General features: G+C 44.7%; 1 protein-coding gene across 8 annotated transcripts in view; it reads left to right on the top strand.

Annotated features, from left to right (window-relative positions):
* DNMBP (dynamin binding protein) overlaps positions 1–16,278 on the top strand; it is a 123,733-nt gene that overhangs the window by 70,665 nt on the left and 36,790 nt on the right. Inside the window, exon 1 of one of the 8 annotated variants that reach the window (XM_084995096.1) lies at positions 10,433–10,778. The exons of 5 other annotated variants lie outside the window; for them this stretch is intronic. The gene's annotated coding sequence lies outside the window, so the exon portion shown is untranslated. Of the gene's footprint in view, positions 1–10,432; positions 10,779–13,722; positions 14,021–16,278 lie in introns of those variants that run through there. 2 more of the 8 variants (XM_084995095.1, XM_084995094.1) reach the window with 2 other exon arrangements.

Genomic DNA, 16,278 nt, shown 5'->3' with positions numbered 1-16,278 from the left:
CCCTCCTGAGATCCAGAGGGACACCCCCCTGCCCTGGACACTTGCCCTCAGACCCTGTGTCTATAGGTGTAATTACCCAGGTGGGATGCCCCATCCATTCCTCTTTCCCAGTCTCGACCACCTTTCAGCTGCTCCCTCTGAGAAACAAAGCGCTGTTCAGTGCCTGCTCTTAGCCCATTTCCCAGGCTTGAAACCAAGTTGTTCTGCCAGGATTTTTCCTTCCCCTCACCTGCCTTAACAGTTCATTCTCCTGCGAAGCTTAGATTTTGTTCGGGCAGGTCTCTTACAGTTTTGCCCTTAGGCCTTAGGGTGCTGCTCCTTGTCCTGGGAGGTGGGCCTTTCTCCTAAGGTGTGGCTCTGCTGAGGTTTCCAAGTGGAAAACTGGACATGTTTATTGACCCTCCTAAACTAGAGGGATCAAATTTCAAACTCTTGTCTTCCCAGCTGCAGACAGTTGTGAACATCTGCTGGGCTCTTTGGCCTCCAGCTGTGATTGCTTTCTGCTGGGCTCCCTGGAGTCTCAGCTCCTGCATGCAGCGTCCAAGGATTGGAAGGGAATTTCTACCCAGATTTTGGGCTGTCTTCTCTGCAGCTTCCTCTTTTTCAGGATTTCTCCCTTAATATCTAGCGCTTCAGAGCCCTAGACCTGAACTTTTGACTCTGCAACCCAATGCAATTACCATTTGCTGGCTCTCAGTTTTTACTCCCCCCCACCCCAGTGCTGAGAGACTAAGGATTGCCTTGGGGTGGGAGGTGGGGGAGGAGGGTATCAAACAAATAGGGATCTTACCTAGTATTTTTCCCATGTTTTAAGTTGGATCCGCTCCAGTTTCAGGCTGCTTTTGGTGGCTTTCCAGTGCCTTCACATTGTTATTTTTAAAAAATACCTCCTCTAGAGTTGCTAATAGTTTTCAGTAGGGAAGTTAGTCTGCTATTACGAGGCCAAAATCAGCCCTGGGGTTTTATACTTGCTAATAACATAAATAATTATGATGGGAAGGGAACCTGGTGCTTCAAATTCCATGTTAACTAGGTTAATTTAAGTGACATTACAGTATCTAAATGAAGAACTCTTACAGAGGGAACTAGGAAACCGAAGTTGAGATGCGAGTTAAGGCTAACAGTTCAAGGTTGGAAGGCTATAACACAGAATCCGCTTATACCATTACTAGAAGGAACCTAACGTTTCAGCAAGTCTAGTATTTTATACATAGTGGGTAACCACCCATGATTGTGTTTTGATTAAGTGGGTTTCAACTAGCATTTTCTGAAAAACAAATACAGAACTGAATAGAAACTTTCCAGTACATCTCATAGAGTAAAAGTAATACTTTTTTCTGTGTGCATATACACATACATAGATGTACTGAGCCACAATGTAAAATGTGGGTTGCAGTATGAAAAATACTTAAATCCACCATACTCAGTGTATAAACGGAGAGACAGCGCTCAGAGAAATGGAACCGTGTCACCAAGGGAACTGGTCACTCCCGGGATCAGGAATAGAATCTGGGTCTCTTGATGCCCAGACCAGTGCTTTTGCTACGGCATCACAGCTGAAGCCAGAAATGCAGGAATAGGTTCTTTTCGAATAAATGAACTTAGTATTAGCAGAAAAGTATTGTGTTACGGGACCCAGAGGAAGTGCTTGGAATGGAGTGGGTGCAGTTGTATTCCATGCAGCAGAGGGAGTAGATATGCTCTGAGGAAAGACCTTTGCATTTGGTACATGAGGTGAGGAATAGGAGCAGCAAAGGCACGAAACATCCTACAGGGAGTTTAGGAGGGAAGGGATGATGGTGGGATAGATAGTCATCTTTTGTTATCTATGTCTGCAGGGGGTTGGTTCCAAGACCAACTCCCCACACCCACCTCCTCACAGACACCAATATCCACAGATGCTTAAGTCCCTTATATAAAATGGCATAGTCGTTTGCACATAACCTACACACATCCTTCCATATACTTTTTCTTTTTTTTCTCCCATATACTTTATTTATTTATTTATTTATTTTGTCTTTGGTCTTTTTGGGGCCGCACTTGTTGCATATGGAGGTTCCCAGGCTAGGGGTCCAATCGGAGCTACAGCTGCCAGCCTACACCACAGCCACAGCAACGCCAGATCTGAGCCGAGTCTGTGACCTACACCACAGGTCACGGCAACACTGGATCCTTAACCCACTGAGTGAGGCCATGGATCGAACCCGCAATCTCATGGTTCCTAGTCGGATTCACTTCCGCTGCACCACGACGAGAACTCCTCTCCCATATACTTTAAATCATCTTGATTGTTTTATAATACCTAATACAGTGTAAATAGCTGTAAATACAATATAAATGCTGTGTAATTGGCAGTGTGGCAAATTCAAGTTTTGCTTTTTGGAACTTTCTGAATATTTTTTTATTTTTTAAGTTTAGTTTTAGTTTAGTTTATTTTGCTTTTTAGGGTCACACCCACGGCACATGGAGGTTCCCAGTCTGGGGGTCTAATTGGAGCTACAGCTGCCAGTCTATGCCATAGCCACACCAAATCTGAGCCACGTCTTCAACCTACATACACCATCGCTCATGGCAGCACTGGATCCTTATCCCGCTGAGCAAGGCCAGGGATTGAACCTGTGTCCTCATGGATGCTAGCCAGATGCGTTTCTGTTGAGCCATGACGGGAACTCCTGGAATTTTAAAAATATTTTTCATCTGAACTTGGCCGAATCTGTAGATGTAGAACCCATGGATACATAGGACAAACTGTAAAAGCAGTTCCTTAAAAATTTGGACAGTAATTTCAGCAGAACAAATCTTGTTTTGTTTTCCTCCCAAGATAGAAACCTGCACAGATTTGAGGGTACTTCTGCCAGTGTTATATGGATAGTTCAGAGTTTTTAGGACTCTGGTAGTGAAGATTTCTTTTCATTGCAATATGGTATCTCTGTAGCTACAGTCTGTTTTCAAACTACTGGAGTAAACTGTCTGCCAGTCAGTCCAAGACATTGGTTTTTTGCCCTGCTTTGTTTCATATGCTGTTAACAAGCCGTGAGAATAACAGATGCCAAGAGTCTCCGCTACTCCAGAGACCCAGGGCCTGCTCCTAGGAATTAACTGGGCAGTAGCAGTTAAAAGGCCAGCAGGTTGAATCATGGCATTTCATGCTCTGCAGCAGTAGTAGTGGTACCACATTACATGCTTCACAGTTGTCAGAGCCCTTTGTGTAGCTTTTCCTCTGATTTCATTCTCTCATAACAAACATGAGTCATTTACATGTTTTTATGCAACAAATGTACTGAGTACCAAACGCTGTGCCATGTTCTGGTTAGACAGAGGTGACCTGAAGACCCTGACGGTGGAGGAGGCGGCTGTTCTGTGCTCGTGGACTGACAGCAGGAACCCGTGGACCAGCTATTCCCTTTCTCTGGATTCCTCTCTCACAGGCCATCTTTCTTCATGACGTTTTTGCTTTTCTCTGGCCTCTGCTTCGGTCTCCTCTGACTACAGACTGATACCTTCCCCTTACTCGTGGTTTCTGCTCCTCCACTAGTTACACATAACCAGAGGTGTCCCAACGCTTTCTGGGGCATTCCTGCAGCTTCTGCCTCTGTTCCGACTAAGCCGCCTGGTGGTTCTTACTTCACATTCGCAGGAGAGTGAGCATGATTGACTCGGCTTGAATGTTTTAGTTAGATCTCATCATATGAATTGCCTGTTCATTGATTAGGGACTCATCCTTGGTCCAAATGGCAGTGGCAAAGGCTGGGATGGGGAAATCCCCTAGTTTAAGCCATAGCTACAGGGATTCGATGGCGTGATTTGGGAGGTAGAGGCCTCCGGAGGCTGTGGCTTTCTGAGGCTTGGTGAAGTCAGCCCCAGCATTTGGAAATGGGTGGAGGCATTTTTTGGTTGTCATAGTGGCAGGGTGCAGGGAACTGCTTGCGTTTAGGAGGCGAGGACCAGGGATGCTAAATGTCTTCAGTGTGTAAGACCGTCCTACACGATGAAGAGCTGTCCTGCCCCAAATGCAAGCCGTGTCCCTAATGAGACACTGGACAAGATGAATAAGACTCGTGCCTGCTTTTACGAACTCACAGTTTCCAAACAGAAAACAGCATATAGGACTTCCTGTCGTGCCTCAGGGGAAACGAATCTGACGCAGGTTCAATCCCTGGCCTTGCTCAGTGGGTCAGGCATCCGGCCTTGCCGTGAGATTGTGATGTAGGTCTGAGATGAGGTTCTGATCCCATGTTGCTGTAGCTGTGGTGTAGGCAGGCAGCTACAGCTCCGACTTGACCCCTAGCCTGGGAACCTCCATATGCTGTGGGTGCGGCTCTCAAAAGACAAGAAGAAAGAAAACAGCATATAAACAGATGATTCAAATATAATTTTATAAATGCAGTAAGAGGAATTGTTAGGTACCTTCCCTCACCTTGACCTTACTACCTGTGTAACCTTGTATAAATTACTTATTCACTCTATGCTGTAGTTTCCTCATCAGTAAAATCAGATAACATACTTCCATGGTAGTATTATGAGAATTTATATATGTGCAAATACTTAGAATCATGCAACAGAACCTGGCACATAGTAAATGCTAAATAAACACAAGCTGCTCTCTTCATCATCAGTTATTATTACATGAGCACATAGATTCCTATATCCCCTTTGAATGCAGTTCAGCAAGGTTTTTTTTGGATTTTTCATCCGTGGTGTGCAGTAGCTTGATGTGAACCTCAGTTCCCAGACCAGGGATTGAACGTAGGCTGCAGTAGTGAAAGTACCGAGTCCTAACCACTGACCAGCAGGGAACTCCCCAGCAGGTGTTTATTAACTAGTGTTTGTACTTAGCACTACACCAAGCATTGGAGGCATCCAGGGAAGGCTACTTCTCCCCTTCTGCCCTCAGGAATTTACAGATCAGTTGAAGAGACAAAATGTAAAAATATGAATGATTAAAGTACAGAAGTCTATAGTATAGACAATAAATGCTGTGGACAGTCAGAAGAGGAAAAGTTCAGTTTTTAATTGAGTTAATGGAAAAGACTTCAGGAAGATGTTTGAATTTGTTTTTGCTTTGTTTCACTTTTTGGGGTTGTACCTGCAGCATATGGAAGTTCCCAGGCTGGGGCTCGAATCAGAGCTATAGCTACTGGCCTGGGCCACAGTCACAGCGACACCGGATCCGGGCCGTGTCTGCGACCTACACCACAACTCATGGCAACACTGGATCATTAACCCACTGAGTGAGGCCAGGGATTGAACCCACATCCTCATGGATCCTAGTAACTAGGTTCGTTAACCACTGAGCCAGGCTGGGAACTCCAGATGTTTGAATCTGAGCTAAAATTTCAAGGAGTAGTGGAGCTGAGATAGGCAGAGAGAAGCCGGGAGAACATTCCTGGTTGTAGAAAGTCTGTGAGCAAAGATGCAGCGTTGTGGTGACAAAGAGGAACACAGTGTGGAAAGAACTAGCTGACTGAAGTCTTAGAAACCAGGTTGGAGTTTGGACCAGAGCCTGAGGAAGAAGTCAGAGCTGGACCTGCATGTGGCGATTCACCCTCGGAGACGTGATCGCTGACACTGTGAGTGGATGACTTCTCCGAGGACGAGAATGGCTGGGGAAAGTGCCAGGGGCTGAGAGCCGGGCCCAGGGGCTGCCCCCAGCGTGGGGCGGCAGGAGTGGGGCAGGAACGCTGGAGGAGGGCAGAAGAAAACCAGAGGGCTTTGAGTAAGCAACAATGGCCAACACATTCAGATGCTGCAGGAAGTCAAAGATGATGCTGTGGATTGTGGCGGAGGCTGTCGGTTGACTGAAAGGACAGCTTTACTGGACCAGTGATAACAGAATTAACTGCAAAGGGTCTAGGGAAGGAGGTCTTAGGGAGGGAGGGCATGGAGACCACTCTCTGAAGACCTTTCACAGAAGGACTCAAAGCGATCTGACTGGCTAAAGGGGGCACAAAGTTTTCATGTGTTTACTTTTTATTTTTATTTATTTATTTTATTATTTTTATTTTATTTTATTATTTTTTTGTCTTTTTGCCTTTTCTAGGGTCGCTCCCGCGGCATATGGAGGTTCCCAGGCTAGGGGTCTAATTGGAGCTGTAGCCACCGGCCTACACCAGAGCCACAGCAATGAGGGATCTGAGCTGCGTCTTCGACCACACCACAGCTCATGGCAATGCTGGATCCTTAACCCACTGAGCAAGGCCAGGGATCGAACCCGCAACCTCATGGTTCCTAGTCGGATTCGTTAACCACTGAGCCACAACATGAACTCCCTCTTGTGTTTACTTTTTAAAATCAGGGTGTCACTGCTTGTTTGAAAATAGATGGGTAGGTAGGAGGCAAAGAAGAGAGAAGGAGTAAATGTATGGGGCGAAAGGGGAAAAATGGAGAACCCTGTTCCATCAAGAGTTGGGAGATAATCGAAGCTTTATCCTGCCTACTTTAGTCCTGCCTCCTTAGATCATGAGTCGTATTCTCAATAAGCTAGGACGTCTCTTTGTCCACAAGCCATTACCTAAATTATTTTTATGTGATGTGTCATCAACAATGAAAGAATATTGGCCCAGACGGATCCCAGGTCTCTGTAAAAGCAAAAAAGATATCCAGGAAAGGCAAGGAATTGAGGAAGGATAAGAAGAGGCATCACCTTCTAGGGCATCATCTTTCTCGTGGACCTGAGGATGCTGAAGGGGGCAGTGAGTGGGGTGGGGTGAATCCAAGCAGCTAACTTGCAGTGCCCACGGCAGGCCTGGCCTTCAAAGGAATGTCCGGCTGGAAGCTCAGAACCTTGACTCGTCCGCTCTGACACACCACAGAGGTTTACAGTTTGATATTTCCCAGGAAGCTAGAAAGTGTCCACACTGTATAAACATCACGCTGTCCAGTCACAGGGGTGTGACAGTGCAATGCGCAGTCATTTCTGGTGGGAAGATACACATTCTTCATGCATATGGCCCCACAGCAGGGGCAGGGCTAGATCCTACGTTGTGGACCTTGTTCCATGATACCAAGTAACCCCTTTCTTCAAATCATAAGCTAAGAGAAGGCAAACAGGTGAACTATATTACATTTCATTGAATCTAAAACACCATCTTTTGTAAGACACTGAATAATTTTATGTAGCATTAGAAAGAACTTCTAATTAGAAGACTTTCAATTAACGTTATTAATTAGAAGACGTCTCTATTTCTGAAATGTTAGAATATGAAAATGTGTGTTTTAGCGTCTGCTGAAATATGGAAATGCTTCCCCTTACCACTGACCTCACAGAGATACTCCGACAAAAATTATTGTAGCATTCCTCTAGTCCTCAGTGATTTGGAAATGCGGAATTCAGTTTCCTCAGCTCTAGAGCCTTCACCCTTTGGGGGAAGATTGAAACCTAATTTACCCCAGTGTCATTCATAGGTGTGGCAGCTGAGTAGTTAGGACAAACAAAAGTTAGGATATTGAATGACTTTTTAAAAATCTTTGCATGGTGTTTTCTTTCTTTTTTTTTTTTTTTCCCCCTAGGGCCTCTTCCTGCAGCATATGGAGGTTCCCAGGCTAGGGATCTAATTGGAGCTGTAGCTGCTGGCCTACGCCAGAGCCACAGCAACACGGGATCTGAGCCAAGTCTGCGACCTATACCACAGCTCTCGGCAATGCCAGATCCTTAACCCACTGAGCAAGGCCAGGGATCGAACCTGCAACCTCATGGTTCCTAGTCGGGTTCGTTAACCACTGCGCCACAATGGGAACTCCCTGCGTGGTGTTTTCTATCACAACCATAGCAGAGCAATGCTTAGGGCACTTTAGTAATTGCTACCGTCTGTTAAGCGCTGGTTGCTGTGCCAGTTGCTGTATGTTAGGTACACACTAGGTATGCAGAAAAGTCCAATAGAGTCTAATCTCCATGATGGCAGTGAAATTGGTATTTCCAGACCCTTACATGGTACTTGGCATATAATAGGTGCTCAGCGAATATTTGTTATCAAATGAAATATTCTGTTTGAGGGCATAGAAAATTTAATTGGTTTATTTTGTATTGTTACTCAGGAAGTGAAGTTTAGAGAAAAGATTAATCCAAGGACTAGAGAGGCCTTCATCTAGCTGGGCTTAAGGGGACAGTAAGTGAGCAGAAAGGCACAGAGACAAGCTGGGCTTGTTATGTTTGAAGAATAATAAGGAAACAAATACTTGAAAGTCTGTTGTGCTAGGTTCCATAATAGCAGCAAGTACCTAGGCCTCTGGGCTCACGGAGAGGAAGTGACTAACTGCCCAGATTAGTCACTAAGTGACACTCCTTATGAAACTAGTTAGACACTAGAGCCGGGGGAGATACAGGAAACCAGAGTGACCACCGAGAGACTGAAAGCTCCTTTAAGCCTGTACAGCATGAGTGACTAGGGGCCCAGAGAAAACCCAATTCATGTTCCTTCGTGTTGAGGTATTTTTTATTTTTTCCCCCATGTTTCAGCTGGAAAATAAGACAGTACTGACCGGGAGTTCCCATTGTGGCTTTGTGGTTAACGAACCTGACTATTATCCATGAGGACTCAGGTTCGATCCCTGGCCTTGCACAGTGGGTTAAGGATCCAGCATTGCCGTGAGCTGTGGTGTAGGTTGCAGATGAGGCTCCGATTTGGTGTGGCTGTGGCTGTGGTGTAGGCCAGCAGCTACAGCTCAGATTCGACCCCTAGCTTGGGAACTTCTATATGCCACAGGTGTGGCCCAAAAGAGACAAAGGAAAAAAAAAAACTGACCAATACCCCAGTCTTTTTTTTTTTTTTTTTTTTTTTGGCCTTTTTTAGCACCACACCTGCGGCATATGGAGGTTCCCGGGCTAGAGGTCTAATCAGAGTTATTGCTGCCTGCCTGTGCCAGAGGCACAGCAATACCAGATAGCAGATACGAGCCGCATCTGCGACCTGCATACACCACAGCTCATGGCAATGGAACTCCCATCCCAGGCTCAATCAGATTTTACCATCAAATAGTGGATCACATTTGGAAAGAATTCTTATTTTGAGAGACTGGGTTCACCTTTTTAAATTTATGTTATTGAAATACGTAATACTTAAGTTCATTCTATTTGGTATTATTGTTTTGTTTCATGAATTTATGTCTAAGACCACTTAGTTTCACCCCACTTGGTTTGCTGTTCCTGAGCACCAGACAGATGAAATGACTTTCCTTAGGTAGAAGAAAGCTCTGGAGGGCTTTTCAGCCTCATTTGCCCCATCTCCTAGCTCTCTATTCAATATTCATACATTTTTGTAATTAAAACTTTGAACAGGATTATAGCTCAGGTTAATTCTTTTTTTACATAGTTCTAAAAGATATGTAAGATGTTATGGGAACAGGAATTCCCGTTGTGGCTCAGTGGGTTAAGAACCTGGCTAGTATCCATGAGGCTGCAGGTTCCATCCCTCCCTGGCCTCACTCAGTAGATTGAGGATCCAGCATTGCCAGATGGTGCAGGTTGCAGATGTGGCTCAGATCTGGCATTGCTGTCCCTGTGGTGTTAGGCCAACAGCTGCAGCTTCCACTCAACCCCTAGCCTGGGAACTTCCGTATGCCGCAGATGTGGCCCTAAAAAAGAAAGAAAAAGAAAAGGAAAAAAAATGTTATGTGAGCAAGTGGAAGGGATAAAAATAACCTACCTAACAGAAGCTGAAGAAAGTCTGGTTCTATAGAGTAGGATAGGAAAATAGCCAGAGCCTTGTTAATGAGCAAAATCACTGTAGTGTTGTTATCAACAATGGAAGTACAGTGTAGGAAACAGCCATACTCATATCGAAAAGACGTGTAACCCAAACAGGCCTTAACATTTAATGGAAAGCACCGTTTGAGATGCTGGTTTTGAATAGTTATTAGCTGTGTGGTCTCAGGCAAGTCATTTCATTGCTTTGTGCCCCTGCTTCCTCATTTGTAAAATGAGAGCCATCATACCTTCCCTCAGGAGGCCTAGTAAGTATAAAATCAGGTGTGTGTCTGTTTAGAAAATAAAGTTTTCATGTAAAGTTTGGTTGGCTGACTCTATTCAAAAATTACTTATTAAAACAGTGATAGTTTATTTCTAATTATTATTTTACAAAAACTACCTTTGCCCTCTCGATTATGTCACTTCTGATGCCTAAAGAGTCAGGAATAATAACCTCATCATTTTAAGCAACACCGACAGCACACCTCTCTAGGATTTGGCAAATGTTCACAAATGGTGTTTCAGGGGATCAAGTGTTAATTTCGCTATCCTGTCAGCGTAAAAAGGTGCAGCCTCTTGTACTCTGGGTCTTTGACTCTGGTTTGCTTTTCTTCTAAAGGCCTGGGTCGGCCCTGGTAGAAAGAAGGAAGGGGGAAATAGGAAGCTTTGAGCTAGGTTTCCCCGAGGTGGAAACCCGCTCCGCAGGGATTATGCAGGAGGCTACTTGCCAAAATAGGCAGGGCAGTTACTGAGCGAAAGGTTCCGGGAGGGTTTCTTCAGTTGCTGTTGAGATTTCGGACCAAAATCTAATAGATGCCTCCCAGAAGTCTGGTGACTTAGGAAGAGCAGGCCGTGAGTCCTGCAGAAAAGTCAGGGACCCCAGTGCTGAATGTTTAATGTTGAGCAGGGTAAGCATTCTCCAAACACAAGTGAAGTAGGTGCCGAAGGAAAAGAGGTGGTGGGGGCTGGGTGGGCCGGCTGGAGTGATGCGGTCGCACGGAAAACCAGGATTTATTCCCCACTTGGCCTGGTGGGGAATATGCGCAGATTTCCAAAGATCATTTCCTCGCAGAATTTTCTGGACATTGCTTAGCAGGCAAGGTTTTTTGCTTTTCCTATTACACTAGCAAATGGTTATTTCAACAGTGTTTTTTACCCATTTCTGAGAAATCTCAAATTATTAAAAAGTGAAGAATGAATTTGAAAGAGATTAACAGGGTGCTGGAAAGCGGACTGTATTAGAATATTCTTGTTTCATAGCAAATTTTTTTCCCGTTATTATTCTTTGTCGTATCAGTATTACATGTTCATTAGAGAAAAACTAGAAAATACAGAAAATTGAAAGGAAAAAAATCAGAGTTTGTGTTACCTTCTAGACTTTCTCATTTTTAAATACTTGCGTTGAAAATATTTTTCCGGAGTTCCTGTCATGGTGCAGTGGTTAACGAATCCGACTAGGAACCATGAGGTTGCGGGTTCGGTCCCTGCCCTTGCTCAGTGGGTTAACGATCCGGCGTTGCTGTGAGCTGTGGTGTAGGTTGCAGACGCGGCTCGGATCCCGAGTTGCTGTGGCTCTGGCGTAGGCCGGTGGCTACAGCTCCGATTCAACCCCTAGCCTGGGAACCTCCATATGCCGCGGGAACAGCCCAAGAAATAGCAACAACAACAACAAAAAAGACAAATAAATAAATAAATAAAAGCTTTAAAAAAAAGAAAATATTTTTCCCTTTTTGCGGAAATGAATCCGACTAGGAACCACCGTGAGGTTGAGGGTTCGATCCCTGGCCTCGCTCAGTGGGTTAAGGATCCAGTGTTGCCGTGAGCTGTGGTGTAGGTCACAGCTGCTCAGATCCTGTGTTGCTGTGGCTCTGGTGTAGGCCGGCAGCTGTAGCTCTGATTTGACCCCTAGCTTGGGAACCTCCCTGTGCCTCGGGTGAGGCCCTAAAAAGCAAAAAAAAAAAAAAAAAAAAAAAAAAAAAAAAGGAAGAAAGAAAATATTTTTCCCTTTTTAACAAATTTCAGTTCTCTCTTAAAACCCTTTTGTAACCTTTTTCCATTTAATGATATGCATTAGAACAGTGTTCCAAAATAAAAATAAATCTATACCTCAATGGCTGTAAGAGTATTCTGTTAGCAGATACTTGATAATTTAACAGGCCCCCTTGGAAGAGATTTTGGTTGTTTCTAAATTTTCTTTGTGCGTTAATAACATCCCTGTATGTACCTCTTTCTGCGTTTGTCCAGCTATTTACATAGAATAAATCCCCGAAAGTAGGCTTCTGAGTTAAAAGGTTTTTGCCTTTGATTCTGGTAAGAAGTAGAGAACGTATCAAAGGTTTTTCTTTACTGCCCATTTCTCTGGATGCCCCAGGAAGGAGCTGAAGTTTCATGGGGTGGGGGGGGCGGCTCTCCCCTTCCTTATATAAGATGATCAGTGTTTAAGTCAGAAAGATCCATCAAAGGACATAGTAAATGGGGCTTCCCCTTCACTTGCCTGTAATTTCTGCCATAAATTATCTGAAATACTACTGAATAATGACTGTGTCCGACACTGCTAGATTTGATTCTTTCTGCGGGATTATTTACTGAATAGGGTTACATAGCTGTAATGATAGGAACATATGTATAGGTGCTTAAATACGTAACCATTCAGTCTTATTGGTGGGTAACCGTGGCTGTTCAGAGGTTAAGTGTGCTTGAAAATCTCACTGTTTTATCAGTAGCTACCAGATGGCCACCCAAACCCACAAGTAGATTTCCAGGTCACAACTCCCATAGTTTGCCTGCCTGGAAAAAGCGCTAGAGGCAGAATAGCTACTGCAGCCTTTCCAGCCAGTGTGGGCCCGAATCTTCCACACACAGCCTGTTACTAAATTTCTCTTCATTCATCAGTAAGACAGGGACCATAGTCGGATCGTTATGAAGATTAAATAAGCCAGCATTTATAAAGTGCTTAGAACAATGCTTGACACACAGAGTAAGTGCCATATAAATATTTGTTAAAAGTTTATAGCTAAACGGAGCACCATTTGATGGTGGAGGGAAGCGACAGTCTGGGAGTTCACCATCCAGGAAAAAGCCTCCGGGGTCGATGGTGCGGTCCGGTAACAGTGGGACGGCTCCTTATCGGAAGTTGTCTTCTCTGAGATTGTTTAAAATGGGCTAGCATGACAGTCCTAAATTACTGGCACTACATTAATCGGTTCTTGTGAGATTAAAAAGTACTGATTCAGCTCAAGTCCCATTGATCCTTCTACCCCAAATCCCAGTTCCCTCTCTGTGAGACAAACTCTGTCTGGTTTAGTGCTTTTTCCTCCCAGCCTTTCTTCTGTGCGCTTACATATTACATGTGTGTTTACGGAAATATGTAGAGGTTTTTGCATGTTTTCTCTCCCTTTCTCTCTCCTCTTCCTCCACCTTCTTCTTTCAAACAGAAATGGCTTGCTGTTCTGCAACTTTCTTTTCCTCCGTTCCTTTTAATGTGTAAATGTCTGTAAGCTCTGGGCCTGGCTCCCAGTTCCCGTGAACTCTTCTGTGCTGTTCCTGCCGTCCTGGGACCATCCCGCTGAGATCTGCATTTTAAAGGCTTTAGGTGAGGTACCTAGAGTGGCCAAACCCTGGGGAAAGTAAGTGAGGGCTGCTTCCGGACAGGGAGAGGGACTGTGCAGAACGAGAGGTCCTGGAGCAGAAAAGTAGACGAACGCTGCCCACTCTGCATCTTTCCCTCTTATTGTAAGAATTCTTCCCTGAAAAATCAGAGTATCCAGAAACAAACAAACAAACAAACAAAAAAAAAAACCCAAAAAAACCACAACTTGCTGCAAGGAGTAGGAAAAGAGGATGAGACTCTTGGATTAAAAACGCCTGGGGTGAAATTGTGGCTGTTTTAGGACGAGGAAAGGAAAGCTAATCGGGAAAAGGTATTGAGTCTGAGCAGAGCTGGGCCACTTTTCTGCAGCTCAGTCCAGGACGCGGAGGATTCCAGCTCCATTCTTTAGAACTGGCCCCGTTGTGATAGCCTGGGGGACTCGGGACGATTCATATGTAAATATGGGAAAGCCTGGGGGAAATGCCTACCCTATTCAAAGGATTTTAGGGGTTTGTGGAGCATTCCAGAGGTCTGGGAAGATTCGACTCTGCCTGCCTGCCTGCCCTTTCACCCTTGGGAACACTTGCACCATAATTTTGGTGCCGTAGGTACCTCCTGGGGTTGCTGGAGGCACCACGAAAGCAGGTAGAACAGTTAGCCTCCTCGTTCAAGTGCCACTTGGGACATCGCCGGGAGTTCAGAGATTTAACCCAGCAAAGACGGAGCCAACTTTCAGAGGCAAGGGAGGCGTGAGTGGCTTTTCTCTTTAACTCTGCTTTAAAGTTGGTAGAGTCGTGGGAAGCTGCAGGTTAACTGAAGCACTTCCTAGGAACACTGAGGAGTGAGCCTGGTGACACTGCACTCAACTGAGGGGAGCAAATATCTTGAAAAAGAGTGGAATTGGGGCTTGCAGGGTGGGGGAAACCATCCCTAATTGTTTTATCCCAGTGGTGTGTTCATGCAGTCAGCACACCTCCAGGGCCAACCTAGGAAGAAAATAGAGCTAATTTGAACATTTTATCGTTAGGCCGGTACCGGGCCTCCGTTTCTTCCATGTGCTTCTGCATCCCCAGACTTTTTATTCTTCCTGCAGAAAAGTGGAATTTTGCAGCTCAAATCCCGCGTGGCTGTGGTTGTGGCGTAGGCCGATGGCTACAGCTCTGATTCGATCCCTAGCCTGGGAACCCCCATATGCCACAGGCGCGACCCTAAAAAGACAGGAAAGAAAAAAGTGAAATTTTATGGTATCGGAACCATTTTTTCCTTGGTGCATTTTAACTTAACCTGGTGCAGGTGGCATTTTCTGGCCCATCATGGAAAAGAACTAACTTGTTTAAAGAACTAACTTGTCTAATTTGCTCAACAGTTCTGGAAAGCAGGTGTTGTCCTTAGTTTACAGATGAAGACATTTCCTCAGAGGAAAATGGACTTTCCTGGGGCTCCCCAGCCAAAGTGTCGGGGGGGGTAGGGGGATGTGAGATTCAGAGGCTCTGAGAGTAGGGGCTCCCTCTCTCATTTGGGTGTCCTGGACACTAAAATTGTAGATCACTTTTTTCCCCTTAGAATATATTTGGAGTAATAGGAAAACAGTTTTACATTTGGAACCATTTCAAGCCATTTAGTCCAAGTTTGATTTAATCTTTGAGAATTAATGTGCATGTGGAGCCTGGAGATCACCTGCCTCTTCGGAAACACATAACATTTTGTTAAAACTGTAGATCCACCCAGATATGCTGAATCAGAATCTCCGGGGTGGGGCCCAGGAACTGCCGTTTAGCAAAAAACATCCCACAGGGCTTTTTAATTGAGCTAAACTGTTTTTCTGTTTTGCCTCCCCCCCCACCCCCAGCCTGTGGTACATGGAAATTCCCAGGCCAGGGTTAGAACCTGCACTGCAGCAGTGACCTCAGCCACAGCAGTGACAATGCTGGACCCCCATCCCGCTGAGCCACCAGGGACGTCCTCGTTTTTCACTTTTTAAAGGCTGTTCAAGAGTTTATCAGTTCGCCTGCAGGAAAAAAAACAATAGCATGCTGATTTTTCTTTCTTTCTTTCTTTCTTTCTTTTTTTTTTTTGGTCTTTTTGTCATTTCTTGGGCCACTCCTGCGGCATATGGAGGTTCCCAGGCTAGGGGTCGAATTGCAGCTATAGGCGCTGGCCTACGCCAGAGCCACAGCAGCGACGGATCTGATCCGCGTCTTCGACCTACACCACAGCTCATGGCAACATCGGATCATTAACCCAATGAGCAAGGGCAGGGATCAAACCCACAACCTCGTGGTTCCTAGTCGGATTCGTTAACCACTGCGCCACCACGGGAACTCCAGCATGCTCTATTTTAATATAATTGTTACCATTTCTTTTTCTCTCTTAATATAAATAAAAATCTAGTTGAGTCTCAGTGTAAGTTGCTGGCTTCTAATTGATGAGTGCTTGCTGGTATTTTATGCTTTCAAGTATTATAATTAATAGAACTTTGATTCCTGGGAGATAATACTTTCCAGGGAGTTTTTAAGATTTGAAGCAAATAAACCCCAGGCCTTTTCTTAGTTAAGATTCCTGGCTCGGGGGGGTGAGGGGGGGCAAAATGGTGCAGGAGTAAGTGGATTTCAATACAGGATTTGGATCTAAATATATTTAGTTTCAAATTCCAGAACTGCCATTTACTCCCTACGTAATATGGCACAAATTGGTCAGTCTCAAAGCGTAGGTTTTCTTACCTGTTAAATAGAAGAAATAATATTGCCTCAAAGTTTTGGTGTGACTATTAAATGAGTTCAGGGTCATAATATGTAACGTGCCTGGCAGGTGATAGGAATTCAGTAAATTTTCTCCCTCTCCAGAGCGTTTTGGTTCTGGGTTAAAAATGAATTTCTCTTCTCAATTTGCTGCTTATGAAACTGCATATGGGACTGAAGGTCTATAACTTTGAAATTGCATAGAAAATTTATTTTTATTTATTTTTGTCTTTTTGCCTTTTCTAGGGCCACTCCTGTGGCATACGGAA

This window comes from Sus scrofa, chromosome 14, assembly GCF_054392235.1.
Source record: "Sus scrofa isolate SSC_HxYL_T2T_F1_AM1 chromosome 14, Sscrofa_HxYL_maternal_Yorkshire_Landrace_v2.0, whole genome shotgun sequence".
Taxonomy (NCBI): Eukaryota; Metazoa; Chordata; class Mammalia; order Artiodactyla; family Suidae; genus Sus; species Sus scrofa.
Note: the sequence above shows the minus strand (reverse complement) of the source record. Positions and strands in the feature narration are given on the sequence as shown.